At 37.7% G+C, this 23,517-nt stretch overlaps 1 protein-coding gene across 6 annotated transcripts in view; it reads left to right on the forward strand.

Moving 5' to 3' along the window:
* The first annotated feature begins 247 nt into the window (after window positions 1–247).
* The window catches only part of SORBS2 (sorbin and SH3 domain containing 2), a 183,253-nt gene continuing 159,983 nt past the window's right edge, over window positions 248–23,517 (forward strand). For 2 of the 6 annotated variants that reach the window (XM_077144627.1, XM_077144628.1), the window contains exon 1: window positions 252–583. The gene's annotated coding sequence lies outside the window, so the exon portion shown is untranslated. Of the gene's footprint in view, window positions 584–23,517 lie in introns of all 6 variants that reach the window. The other 4 variants (XM_077144634.1, XM_077144630.1, XM_077144631.1 and 1 more) reach the window with 4 other exon arrangements.

The following is a 23,517-nucleotide window of genomic DNA, read 5'->3' on the forward strand; positions in this document are numbered from 1 at the left end:
TAAACAAGCAAATACATATCAGAAGAAAGGTCTTCACTCTCAATAAGGTATAACTATAGCATCTTCTTTTCCATGAATCAGGTAAATCATTTTTGCAAAACTTGGCATTATGGCAAGGAGCTGTGTTTCTTTAAGATTCCGGTAAAGTTTTTTTTTCTTTTTTTCCCAATAGTGCTGGCACTTTTCCTCAAAATTTAAATGAATATTTGCACAATGAACCAAGTTGTTGTGGGTTTCCTGGTTTGTACCTCCCCGCTCCAGGGGGTTGGGGTGGGTGGAGAGGCTATTGGGCCGGCACCGCATTTTCATCCCTTCACAGACAAGTCCGGCTGCTGTTAATGCTGAAAATAGCTTAAATGCTCTCGGAACAGTAGCACCACCCAGCAGCTGGGATTCTCTCCCCCTCTTATTTGCCTTCTCTCTTGCCTTTTTTTCCCTTCAGACACTTGGATCGGACTTAATCTTAAACCTTTGGAGTTCAAGACCTTTTAAAAAGGGCTAAATAAACAATCTCTACATGTAAAAGGCCAGTGACTCCTACTTCCTCTGTTGAGAGCAACTGTTCAGCTCCAGCTGCTTGTAGGTAAGAGTTTTATGCTGGAATTCTTTCATTGGTTTATGGTATATTTGTGACACATGTTTTTAAATAACTTATTTAGGCTGAAAATAAGCCCGGGGCTGCCATCGATTTCCAGGTGAACACTGTATGCCTGAATATAGGAACAGCATCTGTGGACTTTTGTAGCTGTAACTAAACTTTGCTTAAAGTTTTTCATGATATTGACCTGCCATGCAGACGTGACTGTGACCCAGCAAAGGATCAAAACTCTAATGACACCTGAGTGCCAGGGTAGTAAGAGGGCTTTTCAGACATCGTTTTGTTGTTTAGGCTGCTTACTGATTTTTAATGTTCTAAAGGCATTTGAAAAAATAAAAACATACAACCACCTGAGTAAAGGAAATATAGGAGTGATTGTTCTCTCAGGACCAGATAGCTGTATTATATTTTGTTCTCTTTTATCGTCACTGTTGTGTGAATTGCTATTTTGGAATTAGAGCACTTTCTGTTTGGTATATGCCTAGCATAATTTAGGTGTCTCTGTTTTAAGAATTCCTTATCTAAGCTGCATTTCTTTTGCCAGTTAGGTTCGCAGGCAGGTTTCTCTAATGTGACAATATGACATTTTCCAACGTTTTCTGTGCCTCCTCTTTCCCCTTCATTACACTTGTGCTTTGACATTTTGCGAAGGACTTTGATCTGTGGACTTTAACTTCAAACACAGCATTTACTTTGATTGTGGGTATTTACTATGTTCAGTAAAAAAGTCTTTTTATTTAGTGGGGAGGAGGTTAGTGCTTTGATAGTATTTCCTTTAAATTATTTGTTGGGGTTTTGGTTTTCCTCACTGCTTACTGATACAACTTTAAGTTTTACTGATAGTTGCCCCCAGATGAAAGGGAAAATACTGTTTTATGGCAAGATGATTCTCTTGCCAAAGAGACTTTAAAACAACTCACTGCTCCACACCAAACAGATGTCTAAAAGCAGGCAGCAAATGACAGTGCACAGAATGAGATTTTATCAACCCTTCATTTGAATGTTCTGCTACCCCCAAATTACTGTGTGCCTTGAGGCCTAACTGTTGCATATTCTAACATGAACACTGAAACCCTTGGAATTCAAAGACTTTCTCTCCGAAAAAATTTGTTGGTCTCACAGACCACATGTCAAAAGAAAACATGCATTTAAAATAAACAGCGATCTCTGGGGTGACAAAAAGAAAGGAAAAGAGAGAGAAAAGAAAATTAAATTTTAAAAAAAGGACAACTAAAGAGAAAAACTCATACAACTGGTGGAACGTCTGTTGTATGAGGGTAAGGGGATGGAAAAACAAAAGTATTTCCTAAAATAGCAAAATGTAATACCATCTAGGCATTCTGTCGATGTTTAAATGTCCTCTTCATTTCAAAGAAAATTCATGTATATACTGCATTTAAGTTTTTTGCCTTTTCTTCCCTATCCCAAGCACAGAGTATTTCTAAAGCCCTCAGTCAGATACCAAGGTTGATATTCCTTGGCCAACTGTCCCTGCATGTTGAGTTGAGGGTTAGGAATAGAATGAACTTAATCCCATCAGGAGACTTTTTAAGCACTAGTCAAGGGCTGTGGCTCCCTAAAGGCTGAGACCGCCTTGCTAGGAAGGAAAGAAGCAAGTGGCAGCAGGACAATTTTCAAAAGGGCAGAGCAATGGAAAACACTTGGAGAGCTCCTCCAGATTAGGAGAAGATGCGACTTCATCTGTAAGGATTCCGATTAAGAGTAAGAAAACCTAGAGCTATTCAGGCTAATAGTTTATTCCCAACATTGGCCATTTAATTACTACTTTTTCCCCTTCAAATCCACATTAAAAGGAGCATATGAATCATCCTATTTCTGTGTGCAGTCATCATTTCATATCCTCCAGCTATTTTAAGCATGTTTCTTAATGTTCCCAAGCCTTTGGGAATCTCCAAGAGTTCCCCCGCGCCCCAACCCCACCCTACTGTAGTACTGGGAATTCCTCCTCTGGCAAGTGCTTGGGGCACATGTGTTGCTGAAAGGTAATGCAAATTCAGTTGCAGAGTCAGGTGGCACTAGGGTGGAATCGGTTTGGAAGATGGTAGATGGCCATTTCTTTCCTGTCCACTCCCACCCCCCCATTTCTTTTCATCCCTTAATTTTACCTTGAAACTTTGGATTGTTTGAATGTGAAACTCAAGGTGAAACCTAACGAAAGCCACCGGGTTTCACACAGCCTCCCTATGAAAGAAGTATTCTGCCCGCCCTTGCCCGAAACTTGGCCCGTGTTTGCCAAAAGTTTCATGAATGTCAGTGAGCCCGGATTTGAAACCTAATCCAAAGCCAGGTGACTTCTGGAGACTTTGAGACTTTATTGTATAGGCATAGAGTCTGTCCAACAAGGGCAGTCCCTTTTTGCAAGTATTCTACTGCAACTTAACGTACCCACGTTTTTTTTGGACACACTCCCACTTGTTCTATGCTACCTAAAAGCCAGTTTCAAGCCTAATATGAATGTTTATAGCCTTGGCATTTAAGCATGGGCAAATAGAAGTCTGCATTTTAAATTCCAACACAGCTGAACCACAGCAGCGTGAACATGTTGGTATAATTCAGCTGAAGGAAGGAAGTCTCAGGAGAGTGCTGGAATGTCTTTCTTTGCTTAAATATACCCCGGTGCTCGTGAAGAACAAACAGTAACATTTTGTCCAGGTCTGTCCGCTTGACAGTATGCCTTTTGTTTGTTCTCCCAAGGTGGTGTCAAATATATTGGTGGAAAAATAATAAACTTCCAGATTTCTTTTTGCTGTTGCTCAACTGATACACTCCTAGGGAACGTTGTAAGCGTTGAGAAGTTTAATACCATTGCTTGTAATGTAATGTATACTGAGAATAAAAGGCTACTCAGTACAGTCAGTTTCCTTCAGGAAAGTGTGCTGACCTCGACATGGTGGCGTGTTAGCAGTCAGTGGGGTTGGCTCGTGATGGTAAGTGCGTGTGTTTTAGGTGGGGAAGCAACGGGTGGAGAGGAAGGGGAATTTGTAAGCTTTGTTCAACAAATCTGTCACATCTAAAACAAAAATAATCAAGCTCAGGATCTGAAAATGTTCTTTTCCTATGTTGAGCATATAAATTTGTGTTGGCTGAACACTGACGTCAAATCTTTTTTTTCTGTATTGTGTTTCTCTTTAAAGACACCAAGGATTATATTCTGATTATTGGAGTTAACTATTTGGGAGATCAAAATCCTTGTAGATGAACTTGCAGAAGCCTGTCTGAGAAAAATCTTCACAGTTCTATGACCATTATAGGACACTTAACCACCAGAAAACTAAAGCTAGACTTTCTGTTTTCTTTTTCTGGTTGGGGTGTTACTGAACATATTTGAAGAACTTTCATAAAAATGAATTCGTGACCTCAATAAAGATTTAATCACATTAAATTGGCAAATTATGATATTTGCAGAAATTTATTCACTTATAAAATCAAATTGTTATCAAAGTTCATTTTGAAAGTTTTATAGCCACATTTTTATTTAATAAAACTTACCTTTATTAAAGATACAGTTGGCATTTTAGCAGGTGACTTGCAAAACGACTTGTAACTAATCCCATACTTAGGTAAGGCATTTGAAAAAGCAATGATAACATAAGTTGGGGGCCCATGTACGTAGGGATTGCATTTTAACAGTGGCTTCCCTTGTAAGTGTTTTTTATCAGTATATCTGATTCTGATATTCCCAAAATGAGGTCAATGAGCAGAGAAAAGGAAGAGGCTCAAATAGGAGTGCTGGAGATACTAAGAGACAGTGATTCAGAACCCTCCTTCAGGGAGGGTTTCACTAAACACAGCAAGGAATAAGGAGTTCAACATTCTGAAAATTTTCATCCTCCATAACAAAATAGGAAAAGGGGAAGGGCAAAGAAACAAGCTAAAAATAGACATCAAACATCTACACATGCAAATGTTTCACTAAATCGTTGAAAAAAAAAGGTATTTCTGGAATGACCTCATTAGTCACTTAAGAATGCAAAACTCAGTCACTTGAAAAACTTGACTTGTGCATAATTTACTCTCAGAAATATGGAGTCTGCATAATAATCATTTAATCCTTAAGGAAATATCATTACATTCTAAATTTATATATGCAATGCATTTGTTTTCTTTAAAACCATTAGTACTAGTCTGATCAGGCCATGATGATATAAAACAGGGTCCCTCCACTGATAGACCAAAGAAGATTATTTACCTGAAGCAAATGAAAGTCATTTCTAGGAAAGCCATCATTCACCAAATAAATTTTTATTTGTTATTCAAATATTTTATTTTTATCTGAGATAAGAAATAATACTTAAAATATGCCCTCATAATTACCATGCTAAAACAACCTTCTTTTCTCACCTATCCAGGATCTGTCAAAAAGATGTGGGCATTTCTTTTGGTTTAAATGCAAAGACATTAATCAGAAGGAAGTCAGGTCTTCTTATTGCCACTCTCGTTCCTGGATTTTACCCTGAGAAATCAGGAGTAATAGACCCTAAGAACCCTGTAGTCACTCTTACCCATTGGTAAGTACAGCCCACCTAGGACGCTGGCTAGAGTTAGAACCTAATAAGGAGGAGAAGGAGACATCTCTTTCCTCTCTACATGGTCAGAGGGCATCCCTGATCTATCAGTCGAACTATTTCCTTCTTCTTTTTTGCACAGTCTTTCTTCTTCTTTTCTGTTACTTCAACTTCACTATTTCTAGGAGAAACAAGGGTCTTTCCCACAAATGTTATCATTCTTGAGTTGTTGAAGGAGGAAGAAATCCAAGGTAGCTAGGTCTCAGGGCTGCAAGATTCACACACATTACAAGGCTACCCGTGGCCCATTGAGTTCAAATCCATTTGGGATGACTCGCAGGAAGAATTACTTCAAGAACAGAGCCATGGAATAAAAAGCCTGAAATGAAAAGACCTACTGGGGCCAAGTGACAGGGCTCACCCACATGAGTGAAAGGGCAGATCTACCCTTGTGCCTTCAGGCCATCTGTCCTGGCTTGGAGAGGGCAGGTCTTGTGCCCCATTGTTCATGAGGAGTGCTGCCACCCCAGTGCTTGGAGATGACAAGGTCTTCATGCCAGCATTCTCAGAGAGCATGACTCTTGGACAAGTGCTTGATCGGGATGGGACTGTCAGTCCTTCAGGTCCAGAAGATAAGACACAACTTCTCAGACCCTGACATCTCATGGAGTTGCCCTGCTGTGTTTCAGACTTCTTTGGGACCCATGACACCTGTTTTCCTTCCTTTATCTCCCTTCTGGAATGGCAATGTTTATCCTTTGCCTGTCCCTCCATTGTATATTGAAGCAGATAACTCATTCTCTAGGTTTCACAGGTCCACAGACAGAGAGAATTGTGCCCCAGAACAGACCGCACCTATAACCATTTGATTTTGATGAGACTTTGTACTTAGCATTGTTACTGAAGTGACTTCAGGCTTTTAGGATGTTGTGATGATATGCATGTATTTTGCTTGTGGGAAGAACTGTCTTTTGAAGGTCCAGAGGGCAAACTATTGGGAATCAAATCACGCCACCACCACCCCCAAAAAAAATGTCTACGTACCACCCCATGGTCCTGTGGGTGTGGATCCATTTTAAATAGGACCTTTGCAGATATTGTTATTAGTAACAATAATAAGTGTGCCCCAACTGAATGAGGCTGGGGCTTAATCCAATGTGGCTGAAGTACTCATCAACAGAGGAAATTGGACACAGAAAGAGAAGCCACAGGAAAAGCAAGAAGCTGGAAGTCAACAGAACCCACAAGAGAAAGGAGAAGGCACTGACATGTGCATTGCCATGTGATGGAAAGCACAAAGAACTCCAAAGATTTCCAGCCAGCTAGAAAATACCAACTGGGGAGGAAGCAAGCCTTTTAAAGCCTCTGAAACCGAGAGCCAGGAGATTTCTGTTGTTAAGCCAACCCATATATGACATTTGTTTTAACAGTAGGAAATTAAAACATCAGGTTTCTTCTTTGTAAAGTTGCTCTCTTTTTTTCCCCTTTCCAAATTGTACTCCTTGGAAGAAAGTCACTGTGTGCAGCCTACACTTAAGGAGTGGCGTGTTATGCTCCCCCTCCCTAAGGATTATTTTCATTTCCTAGGCTGCACAAAGCAGATACCAAGAAATGGTTCAACTTAAATAATGGGAATTTATTGGTTTACAAGCTTTGATGCTATGGAAATGTCCAAATTCATGCATCATCAAGGTGATGCTTTCCTCCTAAAGACTAGGTGCTGGCAATCCTCGGCTCCTCTACCACACAGCAAGGCACATGGTGGCATCTGCTGTTCTCTTCCTTCTCTTCCACGTTTCATTGACTTCAGCTCCTTGCCTCCATGGCTTTCTCCCTCTCTTCTCTGTAAGCATTCCACTAATAAAGGAGACTCCAGTAAGAAGATTAATTCCCATCCTGAATGAGGTGGGTCACAACTGAAGTAACCTCTTCAAAAGATTTTACCTACAATGGGTTTACACCCACAGGAATGCGTTATGTTTGAGAATATGTTTTTCTAGAGTACAGACAGATTCAAACCACCACAAGGATGGAGTATTCACGTAAATTATTTAAAATTCTTCTGCATAGGATATTTGTCTGTTCTCTCCCCTTTATTTAAATCCAATCATTTCAACATTTTCATTGTGAGATATAACATATATGCAAAAAAGCAATACATTTTGAAGTACATTGTAATGAGTAGTTACAGAACAGATTTCAAAGTTTCGATGGGTTACAGTTTCACAATTTCAAGATTTTTCTTCTAGCTGCCCCAAGACACTGGAGTCTAAAAGAAATATCAATATAATTGTTCAGCAGTCATACTCATTTGTTAAATCCTAACTTCAGCATTATAACTCCTCTTTCTCCTTTGATCTTTCACCCAATCTCTAGGAGTATTCAGGCTATGACGATTCTAGCATTTCAAGTTTGAAAGGGTTGTCAACAATGTGGGATAGGGGGATGGAACTAGTTGAGGTTCTGGCCAATCTGGATTTCAGTACTTATCTGGCCTAGGACCATCTGGATGCTGTAGGTTTCTGGAAAGCAATCTTAGTGCTCAATCATTTATTTATATGAGTGCAGACTCACGGATATTTGGTTTATACTCCTGTTTATAATCCGATACTGCTTTTATTGTTTTGTAGCTCCAGTTGTTCCAGCTTTGGCCAATGAGAGCTCTCTCAGTTGACTACTTGTGTGTCTCTGGCACATGACTATCATTGTGAAGTTCCCCCCTCCGACACTACAGGCTGACCCAGGCTCATTTTGTATATTTCTTGCCCCAGTCCAATAATCAGCCATTTCTCCAAGGAGCCCAGGTTCCTTTTATTGAAGAATGTCTTAGAAACCCAAATCTGGGTATCCATTTTAATTTTTTAATGTGTATTTACTAACCCCTTATTTTTTTCACTTGAAGAAAGAAAAGATTCTTATAGCTTATAGATTTTTCACTCTGCAGCAGGTAATACCCAAACATGGTATGTGAAGATATCCTTTCTTGCATTTTCACAATAGCAGATCACATGTTGCATTTGCATACTGTTAGTTTTGATAAGAGGTTCAGTGTCTTAGATTTGGTCTTTAAAAGTCTTAGATGTGGTCTGAAAAAGTACAAATCAGTGTTTCTCCTTTAATCATATGTGAGAACGCCGTACCTTGTTTAGAATATGATCTCTGAGACCATTAAATGAGTACAGAATGCCACTCCCAAGCCTTTCACTTTACTGTGTGCGAGGACCTGTTGCACTGCTTGGTGGGAGAGTCAAACACACACACCCAGACAATGACACCTGCAGGAGAGGGTGGGACAGTGTAGAGGTAGCCCCACTGGAGCACAGACCTGGGGCAAGGGGGGGAATGTATTGTACTAGAATATGGGTGAGTTATTACAGAGAGAAAGCTGTTTTTTATTTCAGGCATTAGTAGGGACAAAAGGACATTGCAGGTGGACAAAAAACATTGTGAGCAAAGAGCCAGAGGAGAGAAAATTTAATGCCTGGGGAGTAACCAGAACCTAGAATAGCAAAAACAGGCTGATCAAAATGTCCTGGGAAGGTGTATTGAGTTGGTGTTTATTTACTATAGAGGAAATTCTCACAATTAGGCCCATGTTTTAGGCCCATATTGTTTAGCCATATACAAGATGATCAGAAATGGGAAACACTGGACAGTCTCTATTAAGAAGATTTAACTGCGAAGGGAGAAGCTCAGGCAGAGAATGAGGCATCGGAGCTGTTTATTTTGGCCCTCTTTAAATCGACTTTGTCCTAGAAACTAAATAATTGCACCTATAATTTTATTTAATTTTTAATATTAACAGAAACAATAGGTGGCATTTTAATGGAGTCACCAAATGTATAGCTATTTCATATTTGATGACTACTTCGATTCATCAAAAATTAATTCTTAGGCGGTGCAGAATTGCTTTTTGCATGGGGTTGCTTACACAAGCATTACGCTCCCCGTTGTGTAGGAAAGGATGCTGATACCTAGATAAGTTGTCGTGTCATCCAGTTTGCATCATTAATGAATAGCAAATGACAAATTGGTCCCAGGTCATGATCTTCCCAACTGTGTCATACCACCCAGTGATAAAATACAGAGATTTCAAAACCTGTTACAAAGGATAGTGACCTGATAACAAAAACAACAACAACAACAAAAAAAAAAAAACAATTGTTCTACATAGTGAAGGGGACTTTCCCAAATCATAATGCATTTTGACTTTATATATTTCACTGAAGAGAGGAAAAATAAGCAAAAGAGGGATGAGGATTATGGAGAGAGGTATGGATGTGCCAATGGTGTGAGACCAGGCCACTGGCAAGACAACCTGCTAGGATAGTAGAAAAACAGGGTGGTAATTTGATGTAGTTTAAATCAAATAATACGTTGTCTGTGAAGAGTCAACTCGATATTAGTGAGGATAAAATAAATTAATTTCTTCTTCTGAAGAAAAATTTGAGCCTGAAAAAATAGGTTTAATTTGGTGTAATAGAAAGACAAACGTACAGCATGTGTTTTAAAAGCATTGCATTTTGGTTACTTTGACTCGTTGAATATCCTGATCCAAGTACAACTTTGAATTGCTTTAATTCTTCTGAAACCGTCGCTCTTGATATGCCTTCAGCTCGGTGGTACTTCTTTCATTCAGTTTTGCAAACCTAAGAGATTTGGTTGGTTTTAAATATCGTTCCAAGTAGCATTCAGAAGTTTTTGGCTTATTTAAACTGACCACTTAAATATTTTGAAACTATGAAACTCTTGAACTTTTAGAATAAATATTTCTTTATTTAAACTACCCAAGAATGTTGGAAAAGTTACATATGGATATATTTTATGTGAATTTAATTACTATACAACCAAATATAGTTTCTGAATACAGTTTTGATCTGTAACTGAAAAATATTTTCTCTTCCTCGTTTATCTTTTTTTACCATGAAAGTATTCACTTTTTGGTGATTGTTTTTATACTGAAAACACGTGACCATGATTATGAATGGGAAACTATGCATCTTATTTTCCTAGAGCTGCCAAAACGAAGAGCCACAAACTAGGTAGCTTAAAATAACAAATTTAATGTCGCACAGTTCTGGGGGCTAGAAATCCAAGGTTAAGATGCCACAGGATCATGCTTGCTTTGAATTCTGTAGATAAGAACCTGTCCCATGCCTGTCTCCGAGTTTCTGGTGGTGGCTTGCCAGAAATCTATGGTGTCTGCTACCTAGTGCGTCACATGGGGTTCCCAGATCTACGTGCATCCAGTGCCCGCCTTTTTGTAAGGACACTAGTCACCCTGGATTAAGGCCCACCCTACTCCAATCTATGACCTCAAAGATCCTATTTACAAATCAGGTCACATTGATAGGGCTGGGGGTTAGGATTTGAACATGACTTTTTTGGGAGCATAATTCAACGGACAATATGGCTCTGTAAATGTGCAGTTAGATTAGAAGCCACAGCCTTGTGGTACTTGCAGACCCAAGTGTTGGGAGGTACAGTCCAGTATCTGGTCGACCTTCCTGTGCATAACTGGGAATAGGCTAGAGCAGGTAGCCTCTGGCAAAGGATTGAGCAGAGGAGTTATGGACCCAAAGATGGAAGGTCAGAGCTAACCTAGAGAAGGTGTCAAATATCAAACCAAGACATCCAGATCTCCTTCTGAAGTGAGAATGTTCATTGTCTCAGACTATACAGGGCAGTAAAATGCTAACTTTTGTGAAAAGTAAATAACTAACAGGATCACCTAGTAGTGGTAAGAGTTTAAATAGGAAATCAAATTGTACTTCTACATTCACTGTGATTTTCATTCCAGGTAGAATTAACATAAAAAATTAAATGTAAACTTTATGTCTGATATCACGAAAGACTGTGGCTTGTGATGAAAAACTAATAAAATCAAGTAAAAGGATGAAACACTTAGTGAAAAGACCTCAGTTCAATAGTAGTAGAACCTTTTTTTTGGAAAGAATAATCAAGTTGCTTTTCTGGGAAAAGATTTTTGGAAAAGATAACTACTTGTCTTTAATACAAAATATAGCTCCATCTTATCTTGTGTTTGAGCAAATTTCCTTTAAAATTGTATGGACGTTTCATGGATGTAAAATTTTGCAGATGTTTAACATTTGCATGTTCTAAAATTAATTTAGACTTGGCACACACTTTCTTTGTCTCACTTGGCGATAACTCGTCATTTAATAACCAGTGCTTGTAAAAACTTGAATAGGAACAAAGTGATAATTTTTGTGCTAACATGAGAAAATTTGATTGCCCTGGGATTTTTATCCTTAACAATGTTTTATCTACTTTGGTTGTTGAAATTTAGCAGAAAGCATTAAGGGTTAAAAATCATTTATACCCATATACATAATTTTATATATACAGATACATCTTTTTTACTACAAATTCTAGTAACTGTTTTCAATGACTAAATAAGACAATAGTTATAAAAACACTTGGCAGGAAGTCAAATTATATCATCATCCCAAGAGATGCAGACAAAAATTGATAAAATTCAAAATGATCTTTCAAGATAAAACTCACAAGCAGGCATAGGCGAGAACTACTTTTACCTTAAAAAGAGTATTAAAAATCTACACCAGAAAAATGTAAAGAAATACATGGACTGATAATATCAGATTTCAGATACTGTTTACCTCCGGAGATAGGAAGGAAATCTCTATCAGAGATACGTACAGGGGACTTTAATTTCTTGCATAATGTCTTATATCCTAAGTTTGGATGGTGGGTATGTGGATATTTGTCATCTTACTTGTTTATCTTTTGAGTGTCTGAATAAAGATCTACTTGATAAAACCTTTTCACTCAATCTTCCCTCGCCTTAAATTTAAGATATAGTCTGATATGCAGACTAAATTTTAAATCCATTTTTCAGATGCTAATAGTAAGACATTAATCTTTTACTTAAAGCACCCATGTTTGTGGAAAACTAAAAAGAGAAAGCAAACAGGTGGTCTAATGTTTTTCCTGTACTTCTATATTTTTGCATAAGACCCAAAATTTCCATAAGTGGTGGATTAGAATAGAAAATCAATATAATTATTTAGCAAACAAATATCTTTTGGAAACCCACACTTTCACAGTGCCTACCCTACCACTTTTGTATATTACATTCAATTCTTTGAACCTAATAAATGTGATATTTACATTTTAAATTATAAAATAATTTGTAATTTTGCTTTATGAAAATGTGTAGTAAGGTTAAATATAGCCATGAATAGGTATACTTTATAATCTTGCTTCTTCAACATTGGTTTTGTGATAATATATTGAGAAGAAAGGATCCCTGATTTAAGAGATTCTACTCAATAAATGTGTGTAAAGTGACTTTATAACATGCAAGCAGGAATGTGCAAAGCGGGGATATGGTTCAATATACATGACTTCCCAGTTCACCAGATACTGTGCAAAATGAGTACTGCCAGTATTTAATATGCAGACTTCACTATGTAACTTATAAAACATCTCTTGAGGGCAGGCCACGGTGGCTCAGCAGGCAAGAATGCTTGCCTGCGATGCCAGAGGACCCAGGTTTGATTCCCAGTGCCTGCCCGTGTTAAAAAAAATCTCTTGAAATTGAACATATTCACAGAATTGAAATGCATACAACTATTCCTTAACATTTACAGTGAGGAATTCTTTGATAGAACAGGAAAAAACTTAGTGACTTTTCAGTACCCTTGGGCATGAGTCAATGAGAAATTTTGATTCAGATTTTTTTTTCTTTTATCCATCAAGTCGTTTCAATATGCTAAAATGGAAAAGCTGGCAGAAATCACTTTGAAGAGTTTTGACACATGAGGGATAATATTAAATGATTCTTTTTCCAATGTTTTTTCTTTCCAAGTTGTGTAATATATGGCCTCAAGAATCAGTGCAAGGCAAAAGTCCTCAGAATTTTAAACCATGACATTTCAAAATAAGGAGGTTTTTCATGTTTCTAGGTAAAGTCCATAAAAGCATACAAAGATACTTAAATAATTCACAATGAAAACATTGAAAGAAACCACTCAGTTCCAATAATACAAAAAAAAACTTTGAAATTTCCTCATATCTTTGCTATTAAGGCCAAGAGATCAAATACTGCATTATTATCATGAGATGGTATTTGCAAGTGAATGTGAGGAAAAGACTTTCAGATTTTTGCCATTAGACACCATTGCCTCCCTGTCCATCATTAAAGCCTCTTCTGCTTTGCCTTCTGTGACACCAAAGCCTCCTGATTTCCCTTCAATCTCTGATTACGCCTTCTGAATTGCACTTACAAGCTCCTCTTTCTTTGCCTGACCTTAAAGCCATCCCCTAGGGTTCTGTCCCTCTCATCTAATTCTCTCTACTCTTCCCTGAGTTCTCCTTTATGATAATCCCAAAATCTAAGTCTCTATCCCTGATTTCTCTCACGAGTTCCAGACTCTCGTTTCCACATAGCTACTGGTAAGCATCTCATTTGAATGCCTGTCCAGCACCTCAAACTCAGTACTTCTTAACTCATCGTTCTTCCACGCCAAACCTGCTCCTTCTCCCTAGGGCTCTTGACAACAGTGTCACTCAGTGACTCAGGATTGGAACCTCAGACAAGCGTCCCAACTTTTCTTTATACCAACTTAATCACCACTCACTGATTCCACCTACACACGCACCATCACATCACTCCCTTGCCCCAGTTAAAAGGCTATTGCAACATTCTTGAATAGGATTTCTCAAGTGTCTTCTCATTCCTTATAGCCAGTCTCTGCCTTCCAAGCTCCTTCCGCATGTTGCAGCCAGAGATAGCTTGCTAAAATAAATAAGTTTTGCATGTAGCCTTCCCCCAGAACCAAACTCTCCTATCACATGGCACGTACATTCACTCTGCTTTTCTCTTTAATCCTTAAGGTCCAGGAAAGATGATCACATCAACCAATGGAGGAAAATTCAGTACATCGTACTGAGGCATGAATAGTTCTGATTTTCCAACATCAAAGGCAGAGCTGACAGCAATTCCAGACGCATTAGTAAAGAAAGGGTGTGGCCCACTGAACCTGGCATGAAACAAAGGTCCAATGTCAAGCCCTGCCATTTACCTCAAAGAGCCCGTTACTCAGATTCTCCTTCTCACATAGTATTGACAGTGTTCATAAATCACTTGCCTTGTTATCATTTATTATATGCTGATGTGATAGTTTTAGGAGAAATGCTAAATGATCAAATTTTGGATGAAAATCAGTCTATAGTCAGAGTGTAGAGTTTTAAACCACAAACCCAATAAGATTCATATGCTGACAGCGGCGGTGAAAGGATTCTTTAACAACTAAAGGATTGAACCAGCATGAAAAGATCCTTATGTGAATATATAATTACTTCAGGCAATAAAAGTACTTCTCTTCAATCACCAAAAACACTATCCGGTTTTTGTGTAAATTTCTAATCTCCTCTTCTGATTTATAGGTAAGATCACTATTCTTATATTAATAAGCATTGCCCAGGGTTAAATATACCAAGCTGAATAATGTTCACTAAAATAAAATACAAAAACAAGGGATGGAGTCATATTTTGGACAACATAAATGTCCCATTCATTGAATTATTACTAGAATTAATGTAAAGACATTTATTTGGTTAGCATAATATCAGAGTTGAAATTGTAAATATCAAAATACTGAATGTTTTAACATTTATTGCAGTTCTACAATCATTTGTTGAGAGTCTACTTCCATGCTGGCCTCTGTGCAGTACCTGGGACCACAGTGGTGAAACACCGAGGTGTCTTAGCTCTTCTCTCCCTTTATCCCTTTTGCTGCTATAAGAGCAAAAGCTACAATTTTGAGAACCCAGACTCAAATGGCTTCTATATTTGGAGCTCAGCTAAACTGTCAGGTAAATCAATTACTGCAGTAGAAATCAGATAAGGCATTACACCATACCTTGAATGAGAACTCCTGACTCTCGTGTCAGTAGATGAGACTGCAGAATGAATGAATATCATTAGGATTCCTCCAAAATCAGATCTCTCAGGTACCCCTTGGGCAACCACTCTCTAAACACAAGTGAATTATATGAGGGTTTTTGTTCCTTGGGAAAAATATCTTTTCAGAATGGTAGTTTTCTATACACTAATATATTTAAATTCTCCACAGAAAGTAGAAATATGGTTGTGTTTGCTCCCAAGTAAATATTAGAGTATATTTCTGAAATGATATATGAAAGATGAATATGACTCCAGAGAAAAAAGTTTTTTGTGCTTTGAGTAAAGATTTTAAAAATAAACATTTAAGAAAAAGTTTAACAGGAAGATTTTGTAAAAAAGCTTCTTGGTGAATAAAGACATTGAACACAGCTATGAATTTGAGTATTTTGACAAATGTTCAGGTGTTTACTTTGGAGCATGTAAGGAATTAAAAGTGAAAGGAAATGTTTAAAGTTTTCTTCCTCACTTTGAACTATATTTCAAAGAAATACAAAATTTCAATGTAAAAGATGTATTTCCTCCATAGACCAACACAAATTCAAATATGTGTGTGTGTGTATGTGTGTGTTTAGGGTTATATCTATTAAATTCTATTATGTAAATGAAATAGCAACCATTTAAAATAAAATATTCTGCTTTGACAGTATGATGAAAAATTATTATTAAGAGTAGGATTGATGAATAATTCTTTCTTCTCCCCCTTATGTTCTCATTCAACATTCTTGAAACAAGTAGCAAGGCTGATATATTTTAATGATATTAATATTTTCAAATAAAAATATCTGCATGCAACTTTTTAGGGAGAAATGTGTTTTTAAATGCATAACATATTTAAATTTTCCCAGATGTATTAGTTTCCTGGATGCTAAAAATAAAACCATTCACTGGATTGGCTAAACAACAGGAATTTAAGCAACAGGAAGTTATTAAATATAGTTTCAGAGGCTAGAAGGCTTGCTACTTCCCCTAACAGGTATCTTCTGGCTGGCAAGCAATCTTTGAGGTACTTTGACTTTTCTATCACATGGCGATGCACATGGTGGTGTCTCCTCCTTTCTCTTCCAGGTTCCATTGAATTCTAGCTTCTGGCTGGTTCTCATGACCTCTTTCTATGTTCAGTATCCTTTAATTATAAGGACTGTGGCCATATTGGATTAAATACCCACCCCTCACTCCTGCCCCTTCAGTTTGGGCACACCCTACTAATAACTTCTCCAAAGGTCCTTTTAAAGATGAGTTCACACCCACAGGATCAGGGGTTGGGACTTGGACAAGCATTTTGTGGGAGACACGATTATAATCTCTGATACCAGATGCATTCAGGAACTCATATTTGTGAAAGGCAATTGCAGTTTTTGGTGGTATTTCTTCTCCAGGAATCAGTATTTTCCTAAAAAAAATGCTGCTATAGTCATAAAGTAGATGTTTCCACAGGTGAATTTGTATTAATTTTTCAATTATTTCTTCTTCATGTTTGACCAAACCATAGAGAGTGAAAAAAAAAAGTAATAAAGAGTGACAAAATAGATGAACCCCTTCCAATTCAGTGAAATTTTAAACATGGTATATAAAGCAACCATCTAAAATAAAATATTCTGCTTTGACAGTATGATGAAAAATTATCAGGTTCAACTGTCAGAGTTGAACCTGACAGCCATGAAATCTGGACATAGATGGAGAAAGGGATTATGTTGAATAAGGAAATAAAATGGCTATAGGAGTCCTCTGTACTATTGTTGAATGTACAGTATTTCAGTGAGTCAACTTGAAATGGAAAACAGAAGCTTGGTATGTGGGATTATTGCATTACTGTGGCATAGAGTATTTTACAAAAGTCAAAGCTCCAACCTTCAGTGATTGCTAAAGTTGACTTAGAATATTAATAACAATGCATTAATATTTTTGAAATAACAAATATGTTTGTAACACAAGATCATGAAGGCAATTGATGGAGTTATAACTACAGATATTTATAGCTTTATTTTAATGATTTACTATCTAAAATATTTATCTCTGAATATTTATCCTTGGGGATAACTTCTTAGAGCGTTCATCAAAAGTACAATTAAATCTCATCTAATTATTCTATTTTCCATGTTCTTTAAAAATTGTGAAAGAAAAAGGACTTCATTCAGTCCCTGGGGAATGCAGCTATTTCAGAGGTATCTTAGCTCTTCTCTGCCTTTATCCCTTCACTATTACCTATTTTTGTGAATTGTTGTTTACCGCGTTCCCTCTACCTATTCTCATTAAATATGTCATATAGACAGTTATGTAGCTAAAACCTCAGAAACTGGGGCATGCTCCTCCTCTCTACACATCTTATTCTATCTCTAGATGTATCAAATGTGACATCATTCTCTCTCCCATGAGAAAAGGACAAGAAAACCTCACAGCATCTGGTGCTATAAGAATGACTGAGGTAGTTGCTTGAATGCTATTTCCCTTATGTTAGGCAGAGTATTTTTAACTGGCACTTCATTTTGTTTAGCAGGAAGCCTTATCTTTACTGCAAGCTTTTGGCATAGTACCAGAGGACGTGCTTCATATCTAAATTAGCATGAATGACGTCCTTGTCGTTCTAGAGATACCACAGTCATTAGCTAGCACAGATAAACATTGTGCATCTTCTAAGAACCAAATAGTGTTCTGAGCACATGAGACATGTCAGTGAGCAAAACAAATCAAAATCCCTGCCTCCGGAGAGCTTACATTCCCATGGGGAGAAAAAAAAACATTAAAAATAAAAATAATAAGAAATTTAATGGTAGGTAATAAATTAAAAGAGTGCTCTAAATATACAGCAGGGAAAAGGGACCTGGGGAATCTTGTTGAGGGTACAGTTTATAATTTTAAGTGTGATGGTCAGATGAGGTCTTATAAGGTGAGCATTGAGCAGAGAGCTTGAAGGAGGAGAGGGAGTTAGCCACAGGATTATCAAGGGGAGATGTGTACTAGACAGAAGGCACTGCCTCTACACATGCCCTAAGGCAGGAGCTACCTGACTATTAATGTATAGTATGGAGGCCAGAAGAGCTAGAGCAAGAGAGAAGAGGAGAGTGCTAGAAGATGAGGTCAGAGAGGAAGGTAAGTTGTCAGGAAACAGATATGTAAGGGCTTATTGATCATTAGAAGGAGTTTGACCTATAATTATTTTGAGCTGAACTGTTCTATAATCTGGTTCTCACTCTAAAAGGATCACTGTGGCCGCTTCATTGAGAATGATCTGTAAGGAAGGGCGGGTAGAAGCTGGGATATCAGTTAAGCAGAGATTGCAGTATCCCAGGGGGAGAGAGAATGCCTTGGATCAGCATGGAGATACAGGAGGTGGTGAGAAGTGGCTGGCTTCGCCGCAGTATCCAAAGTCACGAGATTGAATGAAGCAGTGAGTATAGAAAGAGGAAAAGACTAAGGACTGATCCCTGGGGCATTCTAAGATTGAAAGATCAAGAGTAAGAGCTGAAACCAATGGAACCGAGAACGTGTGCCCAGGCAGAGAGGAGCAAAAGCAAGCGCACAGTGTCTTGGCTAAGGGAAGAATATCTGTCAAAGAGGAGACTGGCAAAGTCAGAGGACAGCTGAGACTCGGCCAGTGGATTTCACGATGGGGAGATCATCGGTGACCCTGAAAAGGGCAATGTGGTAAAGTGGAATAATTCCGGAAAGTCTTTTGTTATGATAATTTGTATGAGTGTACCATACATAAAACTATTCTGATTAACTTGCTATTTGTGAATTATTGTTTAGGGCCTGAGAATTTCTGCATCACCAGTCTTAGTAATTGTGTGAACTAACTGCCAGCTTTGATGTCAGATACTCTCAGCTATAGCTTCTACACAGCCCTAGATATTGAAAATATATGAGCCTATATTCTAGTCCACACTTCTATATTCACCATCTTTAGCAATTTCAATATCTTACACTCAGTCACTTCAGTGGCCCAGCAAATTAGACCAGGCTATTGGTTGAAAATTATTCCAGTAGTGAGAATAAAATAAAAGACTCCCCATTACTGAGATCTTTTTAAAGCACTTAGGCCTGCTGTTTGTTTCACAATTGTATAGATCTAGCTGGAGGGAAAGCAGATGTTTTAGGGACTTGAACTGAAATAATGTATATGCCCTTATCTGTGTGGCATATTATACAATCATATCCAACATAGGTTTCTACCGGCGAGACTGGCATGCCTCTGTGCTTTGATTATGCTACCTTAAAGGAGTTAAGTGAGTGGACTAATTCCCCAGGACTCAGAAAACTGTTAAAAGAGAATGATGATGTTGGTTCAAAGCAAATGACATTAAAGATAAATGCTATTTTCATATCCTGAAGTTATTTTATAAAGGCACTGGTTTTTAAAGTTTCTTAATGTAGTTTACAAAGGAACATTAACAAAACATCTATAAGTTAGAATGTCCAGCTCAAGAGCAAAATTCGATATGTGGTTTAGTTGTATGTTTTTCCTACTCAGAAATCAAAACAGTAAAGGTATTTCTCCCTACACTACCTTTTTGCATGGATAAATTTCCTTTCTCATTTCTGAAGCTGATTATGAAATGACAAGATAATCAGATGTCCTCCTTTATAAAATCATGCTTCTTAAAGGGGAGTTGGATAATCTAAAAATGCCATGTCATAACAGAATTTATTGAGGGCTAAAGAAGTAAAACTGACACTATCTCAAAAGCTTTCTGACTCACAGAACAGCAGGCTTCCTTCTTTTCCTTGCAGTTCAATGAGGAAGCCATGCCAAATGAGGAGAAATGGATCCAATCTTGGATGTTTCCTACAGTGCATGTAGTGAATATACTTTTGTAGATTGATAATGTAGTTAATGTATGCAGAGTTCAGGACATGTTCAGCAATGAGTAGTACTTGAGTTGTTGTTGGACTGTTTAAATATTCTTTTTAATACTGCAGACAGATTGATAAGAGGTCTTTCCAGAGAATAAGCTAACCTAGAAGCAGTTTCCTAGAATAGTACAGTATGCTTCAGTGAAATAGTCTCTTTAAAAGAACTTGACTACCTATGTTTTTGAAAAACATAATTAAAAATGCATGTGATGTAAAGAACAAAATTATGGCTACAAAGACAGAGAAAATGATTTCATTTGTCTTTAAATCTTACATAGTGTTCTAGTTTGCTAACTGCTGGAATTCAATATACCAGAAATGGAATGGCTTTTAAAAGGGAAATTTAATAAGTTGCTAGTTTACAGTTCTACTGCCAAGAAAATATCCCAATTAAAACAAGTCTATAGAAATGTCCAATCTAAGGCATCCAGGGAAAGATACCTTGGTTCAAGAAGGCCAATGATGTTCAGGGTTTCTTTCTCAAGTGAGAAGGCACATGACAAATACAGTCAGGGTTTCTCTCTCAGCTGGAAGGGCTCATGGTGAACACGGTGACATCTGCTAGCTTCCTGTTTCATGAAGGTCCCCTGGAGGCATTTTCCTTCTTCATCTCTAAAGGTCACTGGCTGGTGGACTCTGCTTCTCATGGCTAGCTATGTCATTCTCTGCTCTCTCAGAATCTCTTTCATTCTCCCAAATGTTTCCTCTTTTATAGGACTCCAGTAAACCAATCAAGACCCACCCAAATGGGTGGAGACACATCTTCCCCAATCCAGTTTAATAACCACCCTTGATTGGGTTACATCTCCAGGGAGATGATCTAATTACAGATTCAAATATACAGTATTGAATGGGGATTATTCTGCTTTTATGAAATGGGACTTTGATTAAAACATGGCATTTCTAGGGGGCATACATCCTTTCAAACCAGCTCACATAGCTACATGTCCCCTTACGAATAATGATTTTTTATGGCATAAACAAAATAATCATGAGCTTGATAGAGAAGAGCTTCTGTGAGCATCTTCTAATTGACATTCTTGAAACATATAGTCTCCAAAAAGCTGTGAATAAGGAACACAGCTGATTTAACTTCTCTTCTACCAACCACCAGTTCAAATCGTTTGTACATTATTAAATTTCTTGGATGTCTTCATTTGTTTCAAGTTAAGATGCCTCAATTTTACTACTCCTTGAAAATATAACATTTCTAAAAATCTTTTACTTTTTAGTTTTGCTTTTTTGTTTTGCATTTTAAGCATCATAAAATTATATACTGATGTTTACTTCAGATCCCCTTTCTAATGTCCAAGTTGAATTGTTCTTATAATAACGGCAACTGTGTATGAGATTAGGAAAAGTGAAATGATGAAATGTTAAAAGGTTTTTATACCAACCGAGATCCAAGGAATGAAAAGCCATTTCCTTCCTTATATATAATTAGCAGGAAAGTGCTTCAAAGGGTGAATATGATGATTCTTTTTAGTCCCAGGTGGTGTCGATGATGTGCTCTGCACAGAGTGATGATTGCTGGATGATAAGGAAGTCAGAATGAGACCTTTATCCCTTGTGGTCTGAGCTAATGTGTGGTCTACCCCCTGTTTGACAGTCAGATCTGGATTTTCAAGACTATTCGCTGCTTCAAATCTCTGTGACAGTTTTCACTATGCTCGCTCCTTCTGCAAATTCCTGCTAGTAAAAAGGTGGTGGGCAAAATTCAGGACCCGACGTTCGTACCAAATTTCAAGTTGTATATTTATGACTAGAAAGCATCCTTCCATGTCAAAACCTCACGTGTGCATGCTTTGGGTGCCTATCATTTTCTTGTGACTTTTCTCACCGAGAAGTTTAAAGGAATGTGATTCTGCTGTCATCTGAGGACAGTGGAATCTATGATGTCATGCCAGGTGACAGTGACTCTTTCCCATGTGAAGACAAAGAGACAGATAACAGAACTCCCATCTTTTCTGGATGTGATTGCTATGGACAGGCAGGCTGCCTATCACTAAGTAGAAAGGACAGTGTGATTGCTTGGAAGACCCAGGAGGGTGTCTGTTTGACCTGGGGCTTGCTGTTAGCCTGCCAGGACACATGCTGATCATCTTGACACAGCCTAGCCCTGGCCCTTGTCCAGGACTATATTTCAAGTCAGCATAATATCAAGGGAAGAGAACTGATGACTGATGAAAAATCTATCAAGTCTATAGAGTTTGGACTTTGGGTTTTTTCCTGCATGTCTATTTGTTGGAGATGGTGCTATGCATTTCACCAAATGCTTTTCCTTTCTTCCTGAACACATGGCTTCATGACATTCCCCAGGGTCCCCGACAGTTAGGAAGAGCCACGCACTGATTTCTAGTCAATGGATGTGATGCATTCCCCTTCCAGTTCTATCCCCTAAAGCCTGTGCATTGAGTCTGCATGTTCTCTCTCTCTATTCTCTTCTGCTGGCTGAATTCAAGGGATCTGGAGGCCTCTGTGCCCCTATGGAATAGAGGATGAAGAGCAGAGAGGAGCCTCCTTCCTAAATGACCCCACCCCTCTCCGTCCTCCACTGACCTGCCCTGGACAGTTTATTTTCTTCTATTGAGCCACTGAGATTTGGAGGTTGTGGGTTGTGATATTTGGTCACCCTCACACAGTTGGTAGAAGTGTGCCGCTACAAAACTGTAAAATATAATAAGCAAACGTGTACCAATAGATTTGTACGTATATATGAAGACATGTTTCTCCAGGGTACCTATATTTAGAAGATAGGTGAATGTTAGACACTCAAATCCAGTGGCTTTCAAAAGAAAAAAAAAATCAGGAAATTGAAATTTTTAAAATTCTATTTAAGAATGTTGAAATTACATAGATGTCTTTTGTCCAGTATTGCTTAAACATTTCAGCCTTCTAAGAGAATAAAAGTCTTTCTGCTGAAACTAAACTATTACACAAAAATATTTTTTTAATTTCCCCAAACAAAATTATCCTTTCTACTTTACCTGAATGAACCCTTTTTACAAATAATCTAAAAATAGATTTGAATCTGCTTAGTCAAAATCCAAATTGGTATCCCAATTAAAATTTGCCCGTTTAAATTCTTACATGGTATATTTTAACTTGAGATCTCAATGAATTAAAATAAATTAAGCAAAGGAAAGTTATGGTTTCTTAAACAAAGTACATTACATTAAATCCTCACACAATTTTTAACTCCCCTGATGATTTTTTTACCACTATCTATCTTTTTAAAGAGACTTTTAAATGATTTCCCATCATCATTAAATAGCTTAAGGAAATGAGAAGTGTTTGTGCTGTTATTAAAATGGCTGCAGATCCATCCCCATCCCCCATACTATGTTTTTTTTTCTTTCTGGTATTTGTGGGTCAGTGTCCTATAAAAGCATGGTAGATACAGAATTAAAATTCATTCATTAGGTCTAATTAGGATCAAAATTTTATTATGCACCAGTAGTTTCACTCAGTATACTTCCTAGGATGGAAATTGTTTGTGGCTAATGTGCTGTTGCAATATATAAAGTGTGCAGAGTTGTGTTAACTGCTTGTGAGTCTGGAATGCCTCGTGGAATGTCTTTCATCTCAGT

This window comes from Tamandua tetradactyla, chromosome 26 (genome assembly GCF_023851605.1).
Source record: "Tamandua tetradactyla isolate mTamTet1 chromosome 26, mTamTet1.pri, whole genome shotgun sequence".
Classification (NCBI taxonomy): domain Eukaryota; kingdom Metazoa; phylum Chordata; class Mammalia; order Pilosa; family Myrmecophagidae; genus Tamandua; species Tamandua tetradactyla.